The 24,065-nt window shown below is 49.6% G+C and overlaps 1 protein-coding gene across 7 annotated transcripts in view; it reads right to left on the bottom strand.

Annotated features, from left to right (window-relative positions):
* HIVEP3 (HIVEP zinc finger 3) overlaps positions 1-24,065 on the bottom strand; it is a 300,052-nt gene that overhangs the window by 208,812 nt on the left and 67,175 nt on the right. The window contains exon 2 of one of the 7 annotated variants that reach the window (XM_064635225.1): positions 17,641-17,726. The exons of the other annotated variants lie outside the window; for them this stretch is intronic. The gene's annotated coding sequence lies outside the window, so the exon portion shown is untranslated. The remainder of the gene's footprint in view (positions 1-17,640; positions 17,727-24,065) is intronic. 7 annotated transcript variants of the gene reach the window in all.

Raw genomic sequence — 24,065 nt, 5'->3', positions numbered from 1 at the left:
AACTCTTATTTTTTTTCCCCCAATATAGTCAGAGAACACCTGGACCAGCCTGACTGAGATGTGGCTGGAAGGAAAACATGGCTTTGGGTTGAACATTGATTGAAAACTGTGGACAGAAGGAGCAATGGAACAGGGAACACCCCCATCAGCTTGTCCTGCATGGAAAATACCCCTATTCTCTCACCAGTTTTCTCCTGGACAAAGAGGAATCATGAGATCAGCCCAGAAAAATGAGAAAAAAATGGACATTTCAAAGGGTTTTCACCTTAGAAGAGCTGATTGCCTCCAGGTTTTAGAGATGCTGCAGGACAGCTGGAACTCAGAGCCTAATTTCAAGATGTATAATCCTCTGGAAAAATTATGGCAAAGCAATTTCCTTGTTAGTGCATCCCAATCTTACACCAAAATTCTGTTGTGCCTGGACCACAATGAACGAACCAGTGACCACAAAAAGATGCACTTGTTGTAGAGAGAAGATCCCAGACCCACAGAATCCCAGGATGGGTCAGGCTGGAAGGGCCACAGTGTCCCATCTGGTCCCACCTCCTGCTCCAGCAGGGCCATCCCAGAGCACCTGGCACAGGATTGTGTCCAGAGGGGTCTGGAATGTCCCCAGGGAGGAGACTCCACCCCCTCTCTGAGCAGCCTGGTCAGTGCTGACAGTGAAGTTCTTCCTCCTGTCCAGGTGGAGCTTCCTGGGCATCAGTTCCTGCCCGTTCCTGCTGTGCCATTGCTGGGCCCCCCCAGCAGAGCCTGGGCCCTCCTCTGCCCCCTCCTGCAGCCCCTGACACACCCTGGGGAGGGCCCCTCTCAGGCTCTGCTCTGGAGGCTGAACAGCCCCTCACCCTCAGCCTGTCCTGCTCCCAGAGCTGCTCCAGCCCTTGGGCATCTCCGTAGGAAACTCATCTTCCAGGAGCTCCCTGAGCTGTGCTGAGGAGCCCGAGCTGGGCCAGCCCTGCAGATGTGCCTGCCCAGGGCTGGGCAGAGGGGCAGGATCCCCCCCAACCTGCTGCCAATGCTCTTCCTGATGCCCCCAGCACCCCATTGCCCTCCTGCCCCCCAGGGCTCACAGCTGGGCAGGGACAGCTTCCCAGGATCACACCACCCCAGACTGTGCTGAGCTGGGAGGGACCCCCAAGGATCATCCAGTCCAACCCTCAGCCCTGCACAGGCCCAGCCCCAAGAGTCACCCCTTGTTGTCCACCAGCACCCCGAGGTCCTTCTCCTCAGAGCTGCTCTCCAGCAGGTCCCCCCAGCCTGGCCAGGGCTGGTTCCTGCCCGGGTGCAGGACCTGCTCTTGCTTGGTTGAACTGCAGAGTGTTCCCCAGGCTGAGCCCAGCACTGACAGTGCCCTGGTCCCCACCAGCACTGCCCTTAGCTCATCCACCTCGTGTCCTGCTCACCAGCTCCCCCCTCCTGAGAGCAGGAAACCGAGGCAGGGGAGGCAGGAGGAAGGTTTGCTCCCGAGCTCCAGGCTGAGCAAAACATCCTTCCCATCAAACCACGAGAGGAATGGCAGCTGCCTTTCTGCCTCACCACTTCCAAGTCCATCTCAACCCTTCAGCACAACCTTCTGCCTCCCCATCCAGCCACTTCTCCAGCCTGGAAGTCTCCATCCCAGCACACAGATCCAAACAGGTGTCCTGTTATCCTGCTTAACTTTGTTTGCCTTCCCTTTATGACACTACAAAGCCAGCTGACAGAAGCTCAGGGCACTGAAAATTACCAATTCTAATACCAATGAAACTAAAAAACCCCAATAAAAATAAAATAAAATAAATTTTTTTAAAAAATAAATAAATAAATAAAAAGAGTGAAAAAAGATTGAGGTTGTTTCAATGACAACTGAAGTTTTCCAAGCTGAGATATCCTCTGAGGAAACATGAGTCTTCCCTTCCTGATGGTAGCACCTGCATTTCCCTGTTCCTGCATGGACTACAGTGGGTTTTACTTAAAGACAAATGTGTCCTGCTCATTGTTAATCACAAACTTGGTATCTTTGAAGGTGGAAAAAACCATTTCTCTGGAGAACACACCTATGGAAACCAAAGAGAAGCTGTGGTGGAACATCAGAGTCAGTCCCAGGGAGGTGGATGAGGTGATGCCATCAGGCACAAATGGGAATCTGCATCCAAAACAGGGTTAATTTGACTTTTAGCAGGGACAATACACTCCTCATTAGTAGGAACAATTTATGAATCCTTCAAAACTCGAAAAATATTGTTTTCTATTGAGATATTTCTGATATCTAGAAGCCACCATCCTCTAGCTGCATCCATTTTAATTTCTTATGGTTTTAACCCTTTAAATTAAAATTTATTTCAGCTAAAAACTGCACATTCAAAAAGGCACAAAACTTCTCTTTATTGAGTAAATATTTTGAAGAAGACCAGCTGAACTATTCATGTGACTACCAGGCCTTTCCACTGTCACCACTGAGCAAACAGAGATCTCTATTTATTTTTCACCTTCCCGTTCCAATTGAGGAAAGCAACATATTTACCTGGAAAATGCAGAGTCACAGGCTCCTTGAAAAAAAAATTGATTATTCAGAAGGAGCAGCCAAAGAGAACCGACTGAGGGCTGAATATCCAATCAAGCATAACACAAACAGAGGAAAAAGGAAAAGAAGAAAAACACAGAGCACTCCAGCTTGTGTTACACACAGTGAGAAAACACACCAGGAGTCACAATTCCCAGTAAATCAGATATGGACTCCTGGCTTTCCCCTCTCAGAGACACAGGCAGGGATTTCAGAGTCCAAAGAAGCCTTTGAAGAGCCTCAGGGGCAATGGGAAATAAAATAAATAATCCAGAAAGACAGCTGGGAAACATGGCAGGAGAAGGGATCAGGGGGTTTCAGGAGGGGCTCATTTCCATAAGATAAACAGGAATATCAAAGGATGCACCAGAGGACCTTGTTCAGCCACCTCACAGGAGGCACAGGAAATGTTCACCAGGGCAGGGTGGTCAGGGAGCACCAAAACCTGCACAATCCACCTTAAAGATGAGAAAGGGGTAAAATCACCAGACCAAAACTGCCAGGAGGGGACCTTGGTTGTGATTTTGTGATTATTCCACTGTGCACACACGTGGGATCTGCCCTGGGCTCACCTGGGAACACCTCCAGGCACACCAGGAGGGGCAAAGCACATCTTGGGTTTGGAAAATGCAGCCCTGGAGGGCCAGGGGGGGCTTTTCCCTGCCACCCCTCAAGAAGTGCTGTTTGGAGAAGGACAAAGGGCTGCTCCGTCCTCGCCAAAGGGGAGCAGATGGGCAGCAGCAACACCCACCAGGCCTTGGGAGAGTGGCCCCAGGGAGGCCATCTGTGCTCTGCCAGCCCAAAACACACCTCCAAGGCCTCTGGAACGGAGCTGGTGCATCGGGAGCATCCCAGGGAAAGGAGGAACAGGTCCTGAGCTCTGCTCTGGTGAGCAGTGACCCCAGGGAACGGCTGGAGCTGTGTCAGGGCAGGCTCAGGGTGGATCTCAGGCAAAGGTTCTTCCCCCAGAGGCTGGTTGGGCACTGCCCAGGCTCCCCAGGGCAGTGGGCACAGCCCCGAGGTTGCCAGAGGATATTCTGGGATCCTGTGTGGAGCTGATGGTTTGTACCTGCCAACAGGCACCAGCACAATGTAGTGCCCACAGTGGCTCTGCCCCCAAAACTCTGTGCAGAGCAGGGAAGTGGAAAAGCAGAACATTTCCAGTAGCACCCTGAACTCTATTTTTTTCTGTATTCAAACCTGACAAGTTTGGGCACAGGGTGGGATCCTTGGGGTGTCCTGTGCAGGGCCAGGGTTGGACTGGATGATCCCTGTGGGTCCCTTCCCACAGCATATTCTGTGATTTTATGATTCTCTGATGGATGGGATCTGATGGAGTTGAGTCTCTCTGTGCACATTGTGATGTATCAGCAAAACACCCCTATGGATGTGGAGATTTAAGGAGGAATGAATGAGGAATTAATCAGTAAAATCTTAATCAGTGGTCTGTGCCAGGGGACACTCAGGGTGTCCCAGAGAGCTCTCAGGTACAGGGTGGGATCCTTGGGGTGTCCCGTGCAGGGCCAGGGTTGGACTGGATGATCCCTGTGGGTCCCTTCCAGCTCAGAATATTCCATAATTCTGTGACTCAAGGTCCATTGAAATTCCCCTCTGAGGAAATGCTGCCCAGGCCTCGGGGATGGAAATGAAGGGATGGGAGAAAAAAAAGGGAGCACAGTTGCTCTGGTTATTGCTGGGGACTGATTGGAACAGCCACCAAAACACTAAGGACAGTGTTTGTGGGATTAATTAACCCTCGTGTTACCAAAGCAGCAGAGACCCCAGGCAGGACAGTTCTCACAACAACAAATTTCACAGCTAAAAAGAAAAGCATGTGGTGGGAGGAGACAGATGGGACACAAGTGAGAGACCCCCTGAGATTGGGGTCTGCAGAGCTCTGCTAACGGGGCAAACCCACCCCACTGAGAGTGGGACATGGAGTTCACCTCCTGCACAAAGCCAGGCACTGGACAGGGTGTGTCTGAGGGGGCAGAGCCCCCAGCAATCCCACGAATGAGGGTGTTCCTTGCACTCATTTGACATGTTCCATAAGATATTTGTGCTGTGGGATTCACCTGAGTTTGATTCTCAACCAAACTGTTCATTGGTGCTTGAAGGACCTGCCCAGAACCCTCTGGCTTGGCAGCTCTTCCTGTGGGAATCTGAGGAAGGAAGAGCTCCTCTTGCACCTCTGGCTCCAGGAAAACTAAGTCCTGTCCTCCAAGAGCACACACGGAGCATGGATTGGGCCAGAGAGTGGAAGATGGTGCTGAATCCAACACAAAGCTCTTTATTTCCCGTGGCACACCCAGGGAAGGTCTGGGAAGTTCCTGCCTGTCTGACTACAAGAAATTCCTGGACCACCTACACAGATGAAAGGCAAAGACTCCTGAAAATCATCACTAATTGAACAACAAATATTTTCATCTCGGAATCAGCAACATGTGTGTGTTTGAAAAACGGGTGAGGAGCAACAGATTGCTTGGTAGAGGAGAAATTTAAGATTTTGGTCCATTGCACTCCTTTGATTACAAATGCAGTCAATTCCAAATGCACCTAAAAAAACCCTCCTGAGGTGTCCTGTGCAGGGACTCAGTGGTCCCTGTGGGTCCCTTCCAGCCCAGCATATTCTGTGATTTTATGATTTTCTGATGGATGGGATCTGATGGAGTTGAGTCTCTCTGTGCACGTTGTGATGTATCAGCAAAACACCCCTATGGATGTGGAGATTTAAGGAGGGATGAATGAGGAATTAATCAGTAAAATCTTAAAAAAGTGATTCTGAAGGTGTTTTCCATCCTGAGCACTTGGGAGTTTCTAAAACACAGTCATCAAAAAAAAAAAAAACAAAACAGGGAGTCTCCCAGACAGAATACACTGAACCAAATTTAGTCCTGATTTAACTTTGTTGGTTGGAAAAAAATGGAGTCCCATTCTGAAATTTTGCCTGCTCTTCCTTTGGGCTGTTTCCTCTTCACACCAATTATTGTGCCTTGAACAAGGGCTGAAAGCCTCAGGTAGGAAACAGGCAGAAGTGGCAAACTCCTAAAGAGCAAAAATCTCATTTTAGGTGAACAGCTTCCTACCAATAAAAGAATGAGGAAATGAGTAGAAGGTATTTAGACTAAATAAACTGCATTTTAAGCAGCACAGATTGGATGATCAACCAGAATGGGCTCTTTAGGAGCCCAATCCAACCCCATGACAGGGACAAGAAAAGGGAATGCGGGGCTCTGGAGCTCAGCACAGGTAGGAAATACAGCCCCTCCTCCCCCAGTTCTGCTATAAACAGGGAACTGCACAACCAGGATCCAAACCAAGACAAAATAAAGCCTAGAAAAACTCAGTGACTGCGATTTTTCCAGTTGTTTCCCAAGAGCTGAGCAGTGAATGGCCCCCATCCCCCCCAGTGAAGTTTGGGTTCCGTCTGAGGAAGATCAGGGTGATTTTATTTCCTCCTCTGCCCAAGGAACAAAGGAGCTGTTCATCCATGTGGCCAATCTGGTGTTCATTAATATCTGGGAATTTTTTCCTTGGTTGATGCCATTTGGACATCCCGTCCCAGTTTGGAGGGAGCAGACAATGTTTTCTCTTTGGGGTCATTTGCTTGACCTCAACTATCCCACAGGCAAAGTCAGCCCTGTTCCTTGGGCAGTCGGTGGAGAACTGGACAGGGACCTTCCCCTCTGGGATGGGCTGATTCAGCTCCTGCTTTTGGGACTCCCACCTTTTAGACCATTCAATCAGGTAAAATCAATTCCTTTTTCAAGTAAAAAAAAACAAACACACACACACACACAAAAAAAATCCAAGCAAGCAAAAACCTCCAAAACCCAAACCAAACAAACAAAGCAAAAACATAAAATGCAAGACAAACAAAACCACAACCCTCCTCCCCCCCAAAAAACAGAACATTTCACATTCACAACATTTACTGTGAAAATTGCTAAGCTTGAAGTCGGGTGTTTTACCCCAGGGCTGCAGAACATCCAGCTCCAGGGCATTCCTTGGATTGCAGCACCTTCTTCTTTGGAAAGCCTTTACCAGGAGGGCAAAGGATGGACCTTCACGCTCCTCATTCCCAAAATCCAGGCTACTTTTGGGCCACCACAGTCCCTGCTACCACTGCACACAGATTTGTTCTCCTCCTGCTTCCTCTTCCATGGGGTTTTGTGGAAGAACCAGAAGCAGAGGAGAAAACCTTGGGATCATTGGGCTTGTCTCTTATTCTACTCAATACTGACATTTAAAATACCATCTCTAAGCCATTTATCTGACACTTGCCCGAGTTAAAAACATACAAAAAAATTTACTTTTCCCCCCATAAGAACATCCAACGTGGCAACATTTGCACTTCAGGTGTGCTTTGAAGATGCCCCATTAGTCCCCAGCCCCTCCTGCAGAGCCCTTGACAGTATTCTGGCCAAATCCACCCAAAAAGGACCAATTTTGGGGCAGGAAACACCCAGTCCTTCCCCACCCCATTAAACCCTGAGGTTTGCTCTCTGCACATATTTCTCTCGTGCAGATTGAAGGAACATCCTCCTAGAGACCTCCCAACCCTCCTAAGTGCCTTTGGAAATGGTCCTGCTGCTTCTCCACGTGCAGCTGGTGCCACAGGAGCCTTTCCTGGAGGCACAGGAGCCTTTCCTGGTGTCACAGGAGCCTTTCCTGGAGGCACAGGAGCCTTTCCTGGTGCCACAGGAACCTTTCCTGGAGGCACAGGAGCCTTTCCTGGAGCCACAGGAGACTTTCCTGGAGGCACGGGAGCCTTTCCTGGTGCCACAGGAGCCTTTCCTGGAGGCACAGGAGCCTTTCCTGGAGGCACAGGAGCCTTTCCTGGAGGCAGCTGTGCTGAGCCTTTACCACACAGTGTCACACGAGCAACACCACACTCCTGACTCTGCTCCTGCTCTGCCTCCTCACAGGTGTCACACCCACCTGAACATTTGGGCCACTAAACAGCAAGAAACAACTGAAATCGTGCCCAGACACCAACCCACCGAGGGAGGGGGAAAAAATCAAACAGCCACTATTCCTCAGCTGGAAAATTTTGCTTCTCTGCTGGTTGGTTTGTTCAAGTTTATGAGTTTGAGCTACGAAGCAATTTTGCAGTTTCAGGGTGGGATGTTAAACAAGGAAACAGCTTCTTCCTTAAGTGCCTGGTTTATTCAAATGAATGTGGCAAACAGCACTTTCTTGAAGAGCAACACATTGTGCAGGAAAATTAAGCTGGAGGGGGTTGAGAGGTGCTAAATTTTGGATTGTCTCATCAGTGTTTGTCATATCTTAGACTGCAAATGTTTTCCAAGTTGCCGGAAAGCATCTCTGAGCAGGAATTCTCAGCTCAGGGGGTGGAAGGACCCTCAAAAAGCAGCCCCAGCCTGTGATCTCACATCTCCCATCACCAGGAGAGCGTGAGCTCACAACAAACACCGGGTGTCTCCTCCAAAGAGCAGATTGTGGCCACTCTGAGCTGCCCCAGAGCCACAATGGGGCTCTAAAACCAGCCAGGCTTGTTATTGCTTTGCATCACAACTACCCCGAGCAGCTGGAGTGGGGCTGGAGGGCACTGGGAGCACTGGGAGTGGGGAGCACACGGGGGTTCTGGCACTGGGAGGTGCTGGTGGGGCCGTGCTGCCCTTCTGTGCCCCATGGAGGCTCCAGGAACTCATTATCCCACATTCTTTCTCGTTTTTGTTTTCCTACACATCACCAGAGAAACCAGGCTTAGAGGGGCTCTGAAGGAACACTGGGAAATTCAGGAGAGCCCCTAAATTATGTGGAGAAGTGCAGTAAAGCCCTGGCTTCTGGAGATGATAAAAAGGTGATGAAGAAGTTATTAAAATCAGCCTGGCAGGCAGAAGGAGGAAGTACAGGCACATCCTGCTGCCCTTTTATGTTTGTTTTGATTTTAATTTACAGGTTGGGAATAAACTGCACTGCCTTTCCAAATGACAGGATGAGGAGCCTCCAAGAGCCCTCGCTGCAATCAAATTATAAAATCCAGCATCACGAGCAGGCTGATGGCTCTGTTTGCTCTTTAAATTCCTGCTTGGACTCTCAGTAGGAAAATATGAACTTTTATTGGACTTCCACAGCCCAATTCCATCCATATTTCAGAAACTCATAAAACACCGTGGAAATTGTAGGTTGGGATGGAAATTGTAGGATGGGGCTTGGAGCAACCTGGGCTGATGGAGGGTGTCCCTGCCTGTGGGAGGGGGTGGAATGGGATGGGCTCTAAGATCCCTCGCATTCCAAACCGTTCCAGAATTCTGGGATTCTCTGACATGCTGAGAATGAGGAGCACCAGCAGCCCCAGAAGATGCTCGGGTGAACAAAGGGATGAAGGTGGGATGCAGGATGGAGCCCAGCCCCCCCAGCATTCCCAACTGCCTCCATCTCCCCTCCTTTGGGGACCAGACACGGATCTCATCTCATCTCAGCAGCCAAGGCAGGGATGGGCTTGCTGAGTGTGGAGGTGATTTTTGTGCCAAGGGGAAGGATCACAGTTCGAGGCTGTTGCAAAAATTCCATCCATTTCCAGGTGTGGTTTGTTCCTTGCTGGGGTGTTCAGGGAGTTCTCAGCTTGGATGAGCAGTGTGCCCACAGGGTACAGGAAAGCAGAGCATCCTGGACATGGGACATGGAGGATTTGGGATTAGCTCACGGTGCCAATAATGCCAAGGTTGCATTTGCAATCCCAGTCTGGGCCATTCCTTAAGGGTTGGACTTGATGATCCTTGTGGGTCCCTTCCAGCTCAGGATATTCTGTGTTTCCAGACTAAGAACTGGAGCAAATTGCTGCTCAGAGTCCAGTTGCTGTGCTGGGAGTGTGACCCTGCCTGGGCAGGGGCAGAGGAGGGGCAGGGACTGAGCTCTGCTCTGGGGGAGCAGGGACAGCAGCCAGGGAACGGCTGGAGCTGTGTCAGGGCAGGCTCAGGTTGGATCTCAGGCAAAGGTTCTTCTTCCCCCAGAGGCTGGTTGGGCACTGCCCAGGCTCCCCAGGGCAGTGGGCACAGCCCCAAGGCTGCCAGAGCTGCAGGAGGGTTTGGCTGATCCTCTGGGGCACAGGGGGTGACTCTTGGGGCTGGGCCTGTGCAGGGCTCAGGGTTGGACTGGATGGTCCTTGGGGGTCCCTTCCAGCTCAGCATATCCTGGGATTCTGTGCCAAAAAAAGCTCTTGTCTCCTCCTGAGCAGTGCAGGTCCTGTGTCCCAGCGAGGGCCAGAGCTGCTCTCCTGTCCCTGGGGCTGCTTGCAGGCAGTGGGGGCAGGTTTGGGGGCATTCTGGCATTGTGGGTGTCCCTGATCTGGGCAGGTTTGGGGACATTCTGGCATTGTGGGTGTCCCTGGTCTGATCATGTTCTCTGGCTGCTGGTGGATCCATCTTTTGCTCCAGGCAAGAACTTCTCCTTTTCCTTTGCTGCTGGTTCCCTCTGCCCACATATTAAGGTGCAGAGTGGGCTCCAAGCTCAGAGAACTACTGAGGACAGATAATATAAACTGGGATTTTGTAATTCCAAGTCCATCTTTCAGAGCAGGAGCACAACTGGCTCTCCCAGTGTTTCCTTTGGGTGTTTAATTCCATCCCTTCTCCCTGGGGGAGCAGAGAGGGGCTGATGCTGCTCCCCTGGCCCTGCACATCCCTAACCCCAGCCCTCCCCGGCACTCCCCCAGCTCGGTGGCTGGGAATTTGTTTCCCTAATGAGCTGCAGAGGCACTGAGAGGTTTCTATTCCCAGCCAGCAGACGGCAATTAAACAGCCTGACCCCACACCCTCAATTACAGCCGAGCTGCACAAGGGGCTGTTTACCAGCCAGTTAACCCACAATTATGGATCCTTCCAGCCAGGCCTCCAGCCAGCAAACTTCTCAAAAAATACCCTATTTTCTTGTGAAAATAAAACAGGCACGTTCTGTTACTATCTCAGTTTGGTTATTAGAGGCCTGTCACCAGCTTTCCCACTATTTTGACCGAGCTCTGTTGCATTACCGGTTCTTATTTAATTTTAACTTTCCCCGAGCATTTTGCTCCTGTATTGGGATATAACAGCACCACAGATCACGTTGAGAAACCTCTCAGGACAGCCCAGAGAATGGGTGAAAGTTATTTGGGGGTATGAGAAACACTGCAGGACCATCAGCTGGTTTAAAGCCACACTTATTTTCTGAAGCCATTGAAGTCGAATGCTGTCCCTTCTACAACTCCTCACACAGTCCAGAGAGCTGCTGTGAGGAATATAGAAATATTTTTGGCTCGAATAAGCTTTTTTCCCCCCATTTAGCCAGAAAGAGGGTGTAATGGGCACCAAGGCATCAAGTATTTCCCTGACAGCCTCAGGGAATGCTGCCCTGGAGAGAATTCCCCCCCCTAGGGTCACTCATATACCCCAAGATGGATTTAAAAGTTGCATTTTTGCTTGCACAAGCACCTGATCTCTCTGTTTGCAGACACACACTGGGATGTGCCATCCCCTGGTGGGATGGAAAGGGGATTTGTGGGAGTGTTGCAGCAAAGGTTGGATTTGAATTCCCAATTCCATGGTTTTAAACTGCCAGGCCATGCACTGACACTGCAGGTGACACCCCCAGAGCCCTGAGGAGACCAGGAAAGTCTCTGCAGCCACTATTGGCTTTCTGACACAGTACAGGAACACTTTGAAACCCTCAGGAAGCTCTCAGCAGGTGCAGGGATTTTCATGGAATAAATGAATGAAGCAGGGACTCAGCATTTAACACACATTTCTCCACACTGAGTTGAAATATAACATGTCAACATTACTGAGCTGCAAAATTGTCACCAAAATTTGCTGGCATTGTTAGAAAAAGGAAATGCTGTAGCATAACCCAGCCAACCACATTATTGCTGCTAAAATAAGTGTCCCAATTAAACCCATTTACCCCTCGGCTGCAAAGCTTCCATTAAGCCTTAAGACTTTTCCCCCAGGGAAGGCAGAGAGGCAGGAAGATGCAGGGTACTGATGGCAAACATCTGCATGTCAGAAAGGTGCCTGCAAGGAGCAGGAATGGGGGCTGGATGCCATTGAACCACGGCAGGGATGGTGGTGGGGCGTCCAAGGAGAGGGAAGTGATGCCCAAAGGATCCTCCCCTTCTTTCCCTGAAAGGATCTCTTTTCCCCAAAAATGTTATTCACATGTTTTATAGAGTGTTGCCTCCCCAGCAGCTCGTTGCTGGAGGTGAGCCCTCAGGTGATTGTCACCAGAAGGGATGTCCCTGGAGGGAGGAAGCAGGAATGTGGGAGTTCCCAGGCAAGGCTCAGAGTCACTGACTCCAGCTAAATTGGTTTTATGTATATATTTATTAATAGTTATTCTTTTTCTTTAATAAGAAATAGCTCTTGGCTGCAGAGTCAGGGGAGGGAATCTCCCCAGGTAGGGCAGCTCCTGCCCATGGAGCTGCACGAGGTTCCCTCCCCCTGGAGCTACAGGAGGTTCCTTTATCCTGGAACTACAAGAGGTTCCCTCAACCTGGAGCTGTGCAACATTCCTTCATCCTGGAGCTACACAAGGTTCCCTCACCCTGGAACTACATGGGATTCTCACCCTGGAACTACAAGAGAGTCCCTCACCCTGGAGCTACATGAGATTCTCACCCCGGAGCTACACAAGGTTCTCACCCTGGAGCTACAAAAAATTCCCTCATCCTGGAACTACAAGAGATTCCCTCACCCTGGAGCTACACAAGATTCCCTCACCCTGGAGCTACAAGAGATTCCCTCATCCTGGAACTACACAAGGTTCCCTCACTCTGGAACTACAAAAGATTCCCTCACCCTGGAGCTAGACAAGTTTCTTACCCTGGAGCTACAAGAAATTCTCTCATCCTGGAGCTACACAAGGTTCCTTCATCCTGGAACTACAGGAGGTTCCCTCAACCTGGAACTACAAGAGATTCCCTCATCCTGGAGCTACAAGAGATTCTCACCCTGGAGCTACACAAGGTTCTCACCCTGGACCTACAAGAAATTCCCTCACCCTGAAACTACACAAGGTTCCCTCACCCTGGAGCTACAAGAGATTCCCTCATCCTGGAGCTACACAAGATTCCCTCACTCAGGAACTACGTAAGATTCCCTCACCCCAGAGCTACACAAGGTTCCCTCACTCTGGGTCTCTGCTCCTTCCTCAGAGAAGTTTATATTGCCCCATACTTTGTGCTCCACTTGGAGATCAATGGGTGAAAAGCACAATTATTGTTATTACTTTTATTAAAGGCAAGCAGTGGCACAAACCACTGGAATTACATGGCATTCCTGAGCAAAACTGTGAAACAATGCAGCTTTCAGGGGCGTGTGAGAGGGTTTGGGGTGATTTGCATAGGGCAGCAGGGGAGAATTTATTCCTCTCATATCTGTGCACAAGTGTGTCCTGTCAGCTCTGTGTGACTGAAGACACCTCAGAGGGAAAATCCAAAGCAGAAGGTTGGCCAATAATCAGAGGGGGCAGAAAGAGGATGGGCAGAGCAAAATCTGCTGGTTTCTAAATCAATCTGTGCTGCTGGTGCCTATTTCTACACCCCCTCCCCACACACACACACAAATGCATTCACAACTGCACTGCCACAAAACTCTCTGTACAATCAAAGCCTCGGTGCCAGGCAAGAAAGAAAAGCCCCTTTTATTCAGGGCATGGCCCATCAATGGCTACTTTATATTAAAATCAAGGCACATGCTCCCCAAACTTAAAAGCTGCAGTGGGGGGAGAGGGGGAAAAAAGTCTCCCTCCTTTGCCATTAACACTTTTATAACCAGGGCTGGGAGCTGGGCAGGGGCTTTGCTGGATCCACCTGCAGCAGAGGAAAGGGAGGGATGGAAAGAAGGAAGGAAAGCTAAAAGGAGGGAGGAAAGGAGGGAGGGTTCCACTCTGCAGGGTGACCTGTCTGGAGAGGAGCCCCTCTGCTCTGGAGCCAGGCTGGGAGAGCTGGGGGGGTTCCCCTGGAGAAGAGAAGGCTCCAGGGAGAGCTGAGAGCCCCTGGCAGGGCCTAAAGGGGCTCCAGGAGAGCTGGAGAGGGACTGGGGACAAGGGATGGAGGGACAGGACACAGGGAATGGCTTCCCACTGCCAGAGGGCAGGGACAGATGGGATAGTGGGAGGGAATTGAGGGTGGGGAGGCCCTTGCACAGGTTGCCCAGAGAAGCTGTGGCTGCCCCTGGAATCCCTGGAAGTGTCCAAGGCCAGGTTGGAACAACCTGTTCTAGTGGGAGGTGTCCCTGCCCATGGCAGGGGGTGGAACAAGATGGGCTTTAAGGTCCCTTCCAATCCAAACCACTCAATGCTTCTGTGATACTTTGATAACCCATTAACTGCACATTTTTAGAGGGAAGACCTTTCCCAAAATGGGAAGGAAGGAATTCATGGTACATGTTCAAGGAAAATGGCTCTCAGGATTCCTCTGTCCTGTGACCACTCCATCAAAAATGCCACGAGTAACCCCAAATTCTGCTGCCCGTGTCTTTGCAGGAGCACTGGATGACCTGACAGCTAAACTCACCTCAAAACAGCCAAAGCTCCACTCAGTGACCTCACACACTTAAAACTTTTCGAGTTTTAAGCACTTGAAAACCTGATTTATTGAATAAAGCAGCTGGAATTCCTCTAAGGAATTTACAGTGGAGAGTTCATTTTACCTTGGTACAACTGGATTATTTGCTGTTGTCTTTTACCCACTTTTGTGATGAAAATAAATACCCCCATAAGACAATTTCCCCCCAGGTTGCAGAGTGTAGAGATACAGTAGGAGGATAAAACAAAACAGGGGGGATACATGGAAAATAAACTCAAAGCTGGAGATGCAGAAGGACCAAGGATCACAGGCCAGTGACAGAAATGCCAGGCAAGATTTTAGACTGAATCCCACCAAAAATGAGGACACAAAGCACGAGTTCAGGACAAACACTGCTCAGAGGGGGGAGTTCAGCAGAGCTGCTCCACCCTGTGCAAGGGTTTCCTTGCACACACTTGCAGTGGGACCCAACCCCATAATCCCAGGATTTGATGTTATTTCTGAGATTTAACACCTTCCCATTCCCTGTTTGCAGTGTTGGACTGCAGCAGGTTTGTTCTCTTTACCCTGACCCAAGTTAGTTTTTTATACCTGTGGCTCATCCCCTTCCCAAATTCCCCCTGTTTTAATGAGGAATTCCCCACAGGAGGAAAACCAGCCCCAGCCCTGCTTTTCCCTGCACATCCATCACCCCTGGAACAGACCAAGAGGGACCTTTGCTTCTGCCTTCAGGGCATTAAACATCCCTGCAGATGCTGCTGCTGCTGGCAGAGCCCTTCTGGGAAAACTGGGATAATTCCTTTATCTGCTGAGTAATTCCAGGGCTGCAGAACTCAGGTACCAACTCAGGGGACAGGCTTAAAGTGGGAGATTGCCTTTAAAATTCAGATTGATAAGGAGCCTATCTTTACATCCTTTCTGTTTCCTGATTTGCTTGTTCATTTATTAACAGTTCACCCCACTTTATGAAGAGCTGGGAGAGCTGAGAATCCAACTTGAAGCCAATCCACATTTCCACTGCTCTGTAAATATATTTTTAAGGTGCTGAAGAAACACTTGTAAATCTCCTGCTCTCACCAAACAGCACATTTTCCACAGGGCCCCTTGCAATTTGTTTAATAACTGTGCTCCCAGAAGCCCAGTCCTAAAAAACCCAGCAAAACACCCCAAATCTTTGCTAAACCACAGCACTGAGAGAGCCTGAAACAAGGCAGCAAAAGCACAGAAACACTGAACTTCAGAACTGAGGCATCCAACTCCTTTTGCAGGACATGGTTCGTGTCAATTATGTCATAAAAGAAAATCACATTGTGATACAGAATGAGATTAAGTTTAATTAATTAATTAATTAATTAATTAATTAATTAATAGGCTTAACAGCAGCTCAGCATCTTCAGAACATCCCAGGGCTTGAAAGCCATTTTTGCTCAACCCTGGCCAGCCCAGTGGCAAAGGGGTGATGCTGGGAGGGAGAAATGAATTCATATCTGAAGAGGAAGGGCCTTGCTATGAAAGCTGACAGTTCTAAGGTGTTGGAGAGTAAAAACCACTGTAATTAGGGAGCAGTGAGGGGGAGCAGGGAGAGCTCCCACCCTGGGATTATTAGAGAGCAAAACAGCACCTCTTGGGGGTTGTTAAAGAGGATGTGCATGGACAAGAAAAGGTATTTATGCACAGAAAGGTGGGATATTCCTTATCCCAAAAGATGATAATCATGATGTTTACCACACTAAAATCCCTAATTCCAGGCAGCAACTTCCCCACAGGCCACTGGCAGGAGGGCAAAATCACAGGTGGTGTTCTGCCAGTGCCAGGGTTAACTCTGGTCACACCAAAAGACTTCACCTGTTTAGTGAGCACCAGGGCAGGATGGACAGAAAGGAGGGACAATCCCCCCACAGCCCTGGGGGAATTCCCAGGGGTGAAGGGGGAAGGGCAGGATGGTGCCAACCACATGAATCCATCCTCTGGCACAACAGGAACTCCCCAGCTCCCAGAAAGATGAAGAGTTAAAAAGCCACCACTGGGCAAATAAAACTCCAAAGAAACTTCTCCCAAACTCACAGCAGAGGCAGCTGCACCTCCAAATTCTAACAGGCAGGAAGAAATCTTGGAGATGTTCCAGCTGCCCCAAACCTCAGCCCAGGGCACTCCAGGGGAGTGGTGGAGGAGGAGCAGCACTCACAGAGGAAGATGTGACACACAAATGACATCAGACTTTGCACCTCCAGTGGATGAGACTCCACCTTGCCCTGTTAGCAGTGACAAAGAAGAATCTTGCAGAGAAAGTTAAGAAATTTAGGGTCCCTTCCAAACCAGGCCAATCAATTATTCTATGAGTCTATGAATCTGTGATTCTATGAGTCCATAATTCCATGATTCTATGAGTCCACAATTCCATGATTCTATGAGTGCATAATTCTATGATTCCATGATTCTGTGAGTCTATGATTCTATTAAATACTTGCCACAAGACCTGCCCCAAAAAGATTTATTACATGGCCAAGAATCCCAAGACCTTCATCTTCAGAGTATCATTTACTTGAAAGCATCTTTTTGCCCTAAACACTCCGTCATTTTTCTCAGCCCTCTCCAAGGTGCAAGGTGGGTCTCCCGGGGGGGTGAGGAGAGGAAGAACCTGGTGTGAGGTTTGCTGGCAGCTGGAGTGTCACGTTTATCAGCCAGCAGGAACCAGGCCCTCACTGCTCACAGTCGGGCCCCGAAGCCAAGGAGCAGGAACAGCACAGAAGGTGCAGCCCCCGGGCAGACACGAGCCATGAGCTGTGCCAGGGCTGGAGAACCCTGGGGAGAGGCCAAATCTGTGTTTCTGTCCCTCAGGGCTGCAGGAGGGGGCAGAGGAGGGCCCAGGTTCTGCTGGGGGGGCACAGCAGGAACGGGCAGGAACTGATGCCCAGGAAGCTCCACCTGGACAGGAGGAAGAACTTCTTCCCTGTGACTGGAACAGAGACCAGAGAGGGGGTGGACTGTCCCTCCTGGGGGATATTCCAGACCCCTCTGGGCACAACCCTGTGCCAGGTGCTCTGGGCTGGCCCTGCTGGAGCAGGAGGTGGGACCAGATGGGACACTGTGGTCCCTCACAGCCCAATACCCCAGTCTGGGATTCTGGGATTCTCCACCCTCTTCCCACACTGCACTCCCTCTCAAACAGGCTCCTAAGGGAAAGGTTCCATCCCTTCCCTCAGCAGCATCTGCTCCCAGCACTTTCTACTGCTCAGGGTGTTTCTAAACTTCCAGAGTGTTTCTCAAGAACAAAGATTCCTCTTCAATTTCCGACTGGAATTTCACCAGAGCATTAAAAAGATCAATTTGATTGTTGAGATGGCACCCAAATCCTCACAGCTTACTCCCAGTCACCAGGATCACCTGTCAGATCATGACCATGGAGGTCACAGCTACTCAGGGCACCTTCTGGCACAGGGCACAATTCACTTTACTCCCTTCCCTCACTCACTGACACCTCGGTTTACACTTCAAATCTACTTCTTTTCCCTTTAAAATATATTTTATACTGGGAGTCTTTTGTTTGGAAGTAGAAGAAGCAAAGGCTTACTTCATCCTCTGCCCCCCGTGCTCTGGCCTTGGGGCTGGGGGGTCTCCAGGGCAGAGACTGGAAAACATCCAGGAGGTGTTTGAGGTCTGAAAAAAAATAATAAATCAAAATCAGTGTCCTCACTGCCACCCTGGGCTCTCCCTGTGACTCCCCAGGCAGGTGTGTTGTTCAGCTGACAGATGGCCTGTTCAGAAAGCATCTGAAGATCTTTGCTGGACTTTAATAAAGATATTTCCAGCATTAGAATTAAGATTTTGGGTTCTTTCCACCTTTCTCCATGGTACCATGATACCCCTCTGGTCCACACACAGCAAACAGGCCTGACAATAACTCAATTACACTTGTAAAACAATCCTCACAAACCAGAGGAATCAGAAAAGAGAAAGGGAAAATCTCCTAAACCTGGTTTATTCCTTAACACAGCTGAAATTCTGAGGAGGACTCAAAACAACCCCCTCCTGCCCATCCTTCCTGGCATGTTTTGGGGATGAGAAAGGGGAGGAGCAGCAGGAAAAGCTGGCGGCATCACTCCACAGGTGACACATCTGGGTCAGAGCAGGTTTGCACCACATTTTCTGGGGGCCACACCAAGTGCTCCCCTGGGGAAGGACACCCCAACATGCCCCTGGAACACCCAACAGCTGCTCAGCTCGTGGGGTATCCAGGTGAGGCAAAGGCAGGAAACTTCCTTCAGAGACTTCCTCATCCAGGAGAAGCTGCTCCAGGTGTCCCAGCCTGGCCCTGAGCTCCCCTGGCCCCCTGAGCTCCCCTGGCCCCCTGAGCTCCTCTGTCCAAACCTCCCCACCTCAGCTCCCCCCACTCCTCCATCTGCCACTTCACCCAGTGCCAGGGATTTCACAGCTCAGAAGTGCTGCTGAAACATAGAAAGCAGGAAAAGGGCATCCAGAACCACCTTAAATTTCCTTTTCTTCCTAACACAGACACAATAACTCAATTTTTTTTGGCACTTCTCTGAGCCTGGAAGTTCAGGACAGCTTTGAAGGAGCAGTGTATTTAACAACCCTCCTTCTTTGGGATGGCAACAAACATTTGATCCAACTTACAGTCAAATCACAGAGTCATTAAGGTTGGGAAAGACCTCCCACATCATCCAGTCCCCCCTGTGCCCGATGCCCACCCTGTCCCCCAGCCCAGAGCACTGAGTGCCACGGCCAGGCCTTCCTGGGACACCTCCAGGGCTGGGCACTCCAAACCTTCCTGCTCCATAATCTCTTGCCTGTGCTCAGGCAGGGGAGTGTCCAGATCCCAGAGCTTCACTCTGACAGTGATTCTGCAGGAGAAAATTCACCCCATCTTCTCCCCAGCCAGGGACGAGCACTTTGCTCAGAGCAGTGCAAGGAGGACTTCACAGAATCCCAGGATATGCTGAGCTGGAAGGGACCCCCAAGGATCATGGAGTCCAACCCTGAGCCCTGCACAGGCCCAGCCCCAAGAGTCACCCCCTGTGCCCCAGAGGATCAGCCAAACCCTCCTGCAGCTCTGGCAGCCTTGGGGCTGTGCCCACTGCCCTGGGGAGCCTGGGCAGTGCCCAACCAGCCTCTGGGGGAAGAACCTTTGCCTGAGATCCACCCTGAGCCTGCCCTGACACAGCTCCAGCCGTTCCCTGGCTGCTGTCCCTGCTCCCCCAGAGCAGAGCTCAGTCCCTGCCCCTCCTCTGCCCCTGCCCAGGAATTGGAACTGCACTGAGGTCTCCCCTCGGTCTCCTCTGAACACACCAAGACTTGCCCATAGACCTGTGAGATGATCAGAGGGTGTCATAGAATCATAGAATCAGCTGGGTTGGAAGGGACCTCTGACATCATCAAGTCCAACCATCAAGTCCACTGATGCCACATCCAGTCTCACCTTAAACACCTCCAGGGATGGAGAATCCACCCCCTCCCTGGGCAGCCCATTCCAATGGCTGAGCACCCTCTCTGGAAAGAATTTCTTTCTAATATCCAACCTAAACCTCCCCTGGCACAGCTGAAGACCCAGCCCTCTTGTCTTGCTGAGAGTTGCCTGGGAGCAGAGCCCGACCCCCCCCCGGCTCCCCCCTCCTGTCAGGGAGTTGCAGAGTCAGGAGGTCTCCCCTGAGCCTCCTCCTCTCCAGGCTGAGCCCCCCCAGCTCCCTCAGCCTCTCCTCACAGCACTTGTGCTCCAGTCCCTTCCCCAGCCTCGCTGCCCTTCTCTGGCCCTGCTCCAGCCCCTCCATGTCCTCCCTGAGCTGAGCAGCCTTTGCTGTGATTCTTGCAGACAATTCCAAAGCTCTCTGGTGGTTCCTTTGGTGGAGCTTTGTGGCTGCTCACGTTTAGCACAACACCTTAATTGTGCAGATCTGCCTGGAAACCCAACCATCCCCATTCCAGGTGACTCTGATCCCTCCCTGACCCCCTCTGCCCACTGGGACAGCAGGTCCAGCCCGGAGCAGCCCTGGGGATGCCACTGCCAGCATCCCCTGGGTCACGTTGGAGAGAATTTAGATTCATCCAAGATCAAAAGCTGAAATTATTCTTCAAATTGCCTCTCTGAATCCACCCAGCAAGTGGGAACCAGCAAGTCAGAGTTTCTCCAGACTCACAGGAGCAACTGCCATTACACATTTTTAAATGCCTTAATATAGAAATGGGGGGGGGGAGAAACACAACAATTGTTAGATAAAGCATTTTAATAGTCTTATTCCCTTTTTCTTCAGCTGTGAGTGTTATAGGAAAACCTCTGATACTCTTCCAATGTTACAATTAGTAGTAATCTTATTTTGGGGAGGAAATGGAAGCTGGCAGGGCCTGGAGCTGATTTTGCAATGACAGCTGCTGAAATCCCTTTTTTTCCCCCCAACTCAAAAATGGAGAAGGAGAAAGCAGGAGTGAGACAGAAAGTGCAACTTCTGCTTCTGTCACCAACAAGGGCTCAATGAACCAGCTCAGCACAGCTCAGGAGCTCAGCTGGGCACTGCACACAGGAGGAAAATCCACTGGGTTGTAGCTCCAAGGAAGATCAAAAGCAAGGGCTGGAAAAGGCAGGAAAAAAATAAGAATATAAGCAGTTGATCTGCATAAATAGAGATTGAAAATGGCAAAATACTGACTTAGCAAGGGGAAAAAAAATCCCAAATCCTTTAATATCTCCGGAGCCAGCAAGGCCAGGAGTGTTTTGCTGTAAAGCCCAGGGCACTGAGACGGGGGGGTGGGACAGCACAGGGGGGGATAACACACTGAGCTGGAATTTTGGGGGCAGAACAGACGGGTTTGGGGGTGTAAATTGTGGGCACAGAACAGGCAGGTCTGAGTGTGTAAGTGGTACCTGCAAACCCCATTTTAGTGTAGCTACACTGATTGACTTTTATTTCCTTTTAAATAGGCATGTCCAGGTTGTGTCTAGAATTTTATTTATTTACTTATTTATTAAAAAAAAATAAATCTGTTATCCCAAGTGAGACCAACTCTTAAATTAAACCTTAAATTAGAAAGAAGAGATTTATATATATTTATATATAAAAATATATATTTATATTTTTATATATATATAAATATAATAAATATATATTTATATATAAATATATATTTATATTTATATATATAAAATATATATATTTATATATATATATATAACTGTAAGCACACATATATATGCTCACATACCTGAAATAAATATATATATATATATATATGTAAACATAAACACAAGGAACCAAGGAGTGCCCATCCCCTTCTTCCTGGGGAAATGTTTCCTCTTTTCCCCCAGCTGAGGACAGAAGGACACTTTACCTTCCTCTCCTCCTTCCCTCTTCCAGCAGCCTGGATAACACACTTTCCCCCCCCATCCAGGTGCTTTAAACAGCTGGAGACAAGAAGAAACCTCCCCAGACATTTTCGGGAGCTGACAACGTTTTATTGCTTCCCTTTTCTTGGGTTTGTTCATTTGAACTGTTTTACCCTCAGCTGAGCTCTGATTCAATGCCTGTTGCAGCTCAGTTTGTGCTTCTTTCCAATAAGTATGTTTGGATTATTTTACTTTCCAGTTACATTATCTTAAATTTTTCCACTTTGCTGTTTCTTACCCTTATTGCTCAGTTTTTATGTTTCATTATATTATTTTTCTGCCTTTATTTTCATTTGTAATACTTCCAAACATTGTCTCACTTGAACTTAAACTAATGTCTTGTTTATCCTTTCTTTCCCACTATTAATTCTTCTTCTAAATACTTTACTAATTAAACTCCTGAGCATTAAATTTGAATACTAAGTGCAATATGAAGTTCTTTCTGTGACTAAACTCCAACACACATCAGTGTTTTGAACTAAATATTTAACATTTCTTCTCCTTCCTGCACACAAATTTTGGAACATAACAAATAAAAGAAAAATAATTAAAAAGCAGGACAAAGTTAGGATTGTGGAATTCTAGCTGTGTTTAATTTTGTTCTGTCTTTAATAAAACCCAGCAAACTGAGCAGCATTTAAGTCGAGGCTTGAGGTTTTCACAGTGCTGGGTAAAGTAGCTGAAGAAATACAGGGATAAGGAATCCTGAGGAAAAATAGTGTTTGAGAGGCTAAAGATTTCTCCCTGGTTTTCTCAGCTCTTGTTCAGTGACAGCCCCAGTGCCCAGTGCAGCTGGATCTCTCTGAACTGAACTGTTGGGGGGTGCTTTATGATCCACTGAAATCCAGAGCAGGGAGGGTAAGGGGAGACATCCAAGTGCAAATTAAGACCTGAATAATATGAAGTCAATTAGTATCATTTTTAAGGATAAAGAGGTTTAAAACCCCAGTTGAACCAAAAGCAATCAAAAGAACATTTTTCAAGAAATTTATCCAACATGTGACGAACTTATAAAGTCCCTGGGTTTGAGCAGCACAGAGCTTGAGATCTCAGAATGCATTAAAGGAGGATGTGCATGCCTGGATTTACAGGAAAACTCCTCAAAGAAAACTGAACTGATTGAATTCCCAGGGCTCACCCAGCACTTGGTACCAACCTGCTCCTGCAGTTTGTGTGGGAGGTTTGTGCAGAGCTGGACCAGGACACAGGGTCAGACATCCCAGAGCCATGGAATGCTTTGGGTGGGAAGGATCTTAAAGCTCATCCCCTTCCACCCCCTGCCATGGGCAGGGACACCTCCCACCAGCCCAGGTTGCTCCAAGGCCCATCCAACCTGGCCTTGGACACTTCCAGGGATCCAGGGGCAGCCACAGCTTCTCTGGGAATTCCATCCCAGCCCCTCCCCACCCTCACAGCCAACAATCCCTTCCCAGTATCCCATCTGTCCCTGCCCTCTGGCAGTGGGAAGCCATTCCCTGTGTCCTGTCCCTCCATCCCTTGTCCCCAGTCCCTCTCCAGCTCTCCTGGAGCCCCTTTAGGCCCTGCCAGGGGCTCTCAGCTCTCCCTGGAGCCTTCTCTTCTCCAGGGGAACCCCCCCAGCTCTCCCAGCCTGGCTCCAGAGCAGAGGGGCTCCAGCCCTGGGAGTTTTGGGTTCAAGGCAATGATCAGCCCTCCCCAGGTGACAGTGACAGTCTGTTCACCTGCATTTTTTTTCTAAAGGCATCAGTGACTCCTCACATGGCTCTGAGGAAGTCTGGGGGGAGCCTCCTCTCCCACCACCTCCCCCAGTGCCACCATTGCATTTCCACCTTCCCCAAAGAATCCAGAAAGCACCTTCCTTCAGGGTAGCTTCCCAATCCATCACAAACCAGGGGCAGCTTCCCAATCCCATCACAAACCAGGGGCAGCTTCCCAATCCCATCCCAAACCAAGGGCAGCTTCACAATCCTGCCATAATCAGGGGCAGCTTCACCCCCATCACAAATCAGGGGCAGCTTCACCCCCACCCCAAAGCAGCCCCGTTAATTTTATTCAGCTTTGAGGCTCTGCCTGTGCAGACTGTGTCCATTCCTCAGCCCGTGCCAGGGACACAAGGCTCCTGTGTTTATTCAGTTTTTTCTGGCTGAACTGATGCACCCCCAGAATTAACCTCAGTAACCCAGACTGCAGGGCCTGGGGGGGTTTGTAAGACACGAGGCAACAGTGCCTTGCTGGGGCACTGAAAGGGCTGGATTTACACCGAGGCAACAAATCCCAGTCCTTGAAAATGCTGCCCCTTGGGGCAAGTGAACTTCTTAAACTTAAGGAGCAGGGAAGCCATGGATGGAGTAACTTCTCTGAGCTGAGAAGGGACAAACCAAAAACACAAAACCTGCTTTTCCAGCCTGTGTGATTCCATCTGAAACAGGTTTTTGAGTGGCTTGTTCAGTTGTTTGCTGTCCCAGTCCCAGAAGAGAGGAGGGAACAGAGCCAAACATGGAGCTGGGGAAGGGGCTGGAGCAGCAGGAGCAGCTGAGGGAGCTGGGGAGGCTCAGCCTGGAGAAAAGGAGGCTCAGGGGGGACCTTCTGGCTCTGCAACCCCCTGACAGGAGGGGGGAGCCGGG

The sequence above is a fragment of the Pseudopipra pipra genome, chromosome 24 (genome assembly GCF_036250125.1).
Source record: "Pseudopipra pipra isolate bDixPip1 chromosome 24, bDixPip1.hap1, whole genome shotgun sequence".
Taxonomy (NCBI): domain Eukaryota; kingdom Metazoa; phylum Chordata; class Aves; order Passeriformes; family Pipridae; genus Pseudopipra; species Pseudopipra pipra.
Note: the sequence above shows the minus strand (reverse complement) of the source record. Positions and strands in the feature narration are given on the sequence as shown.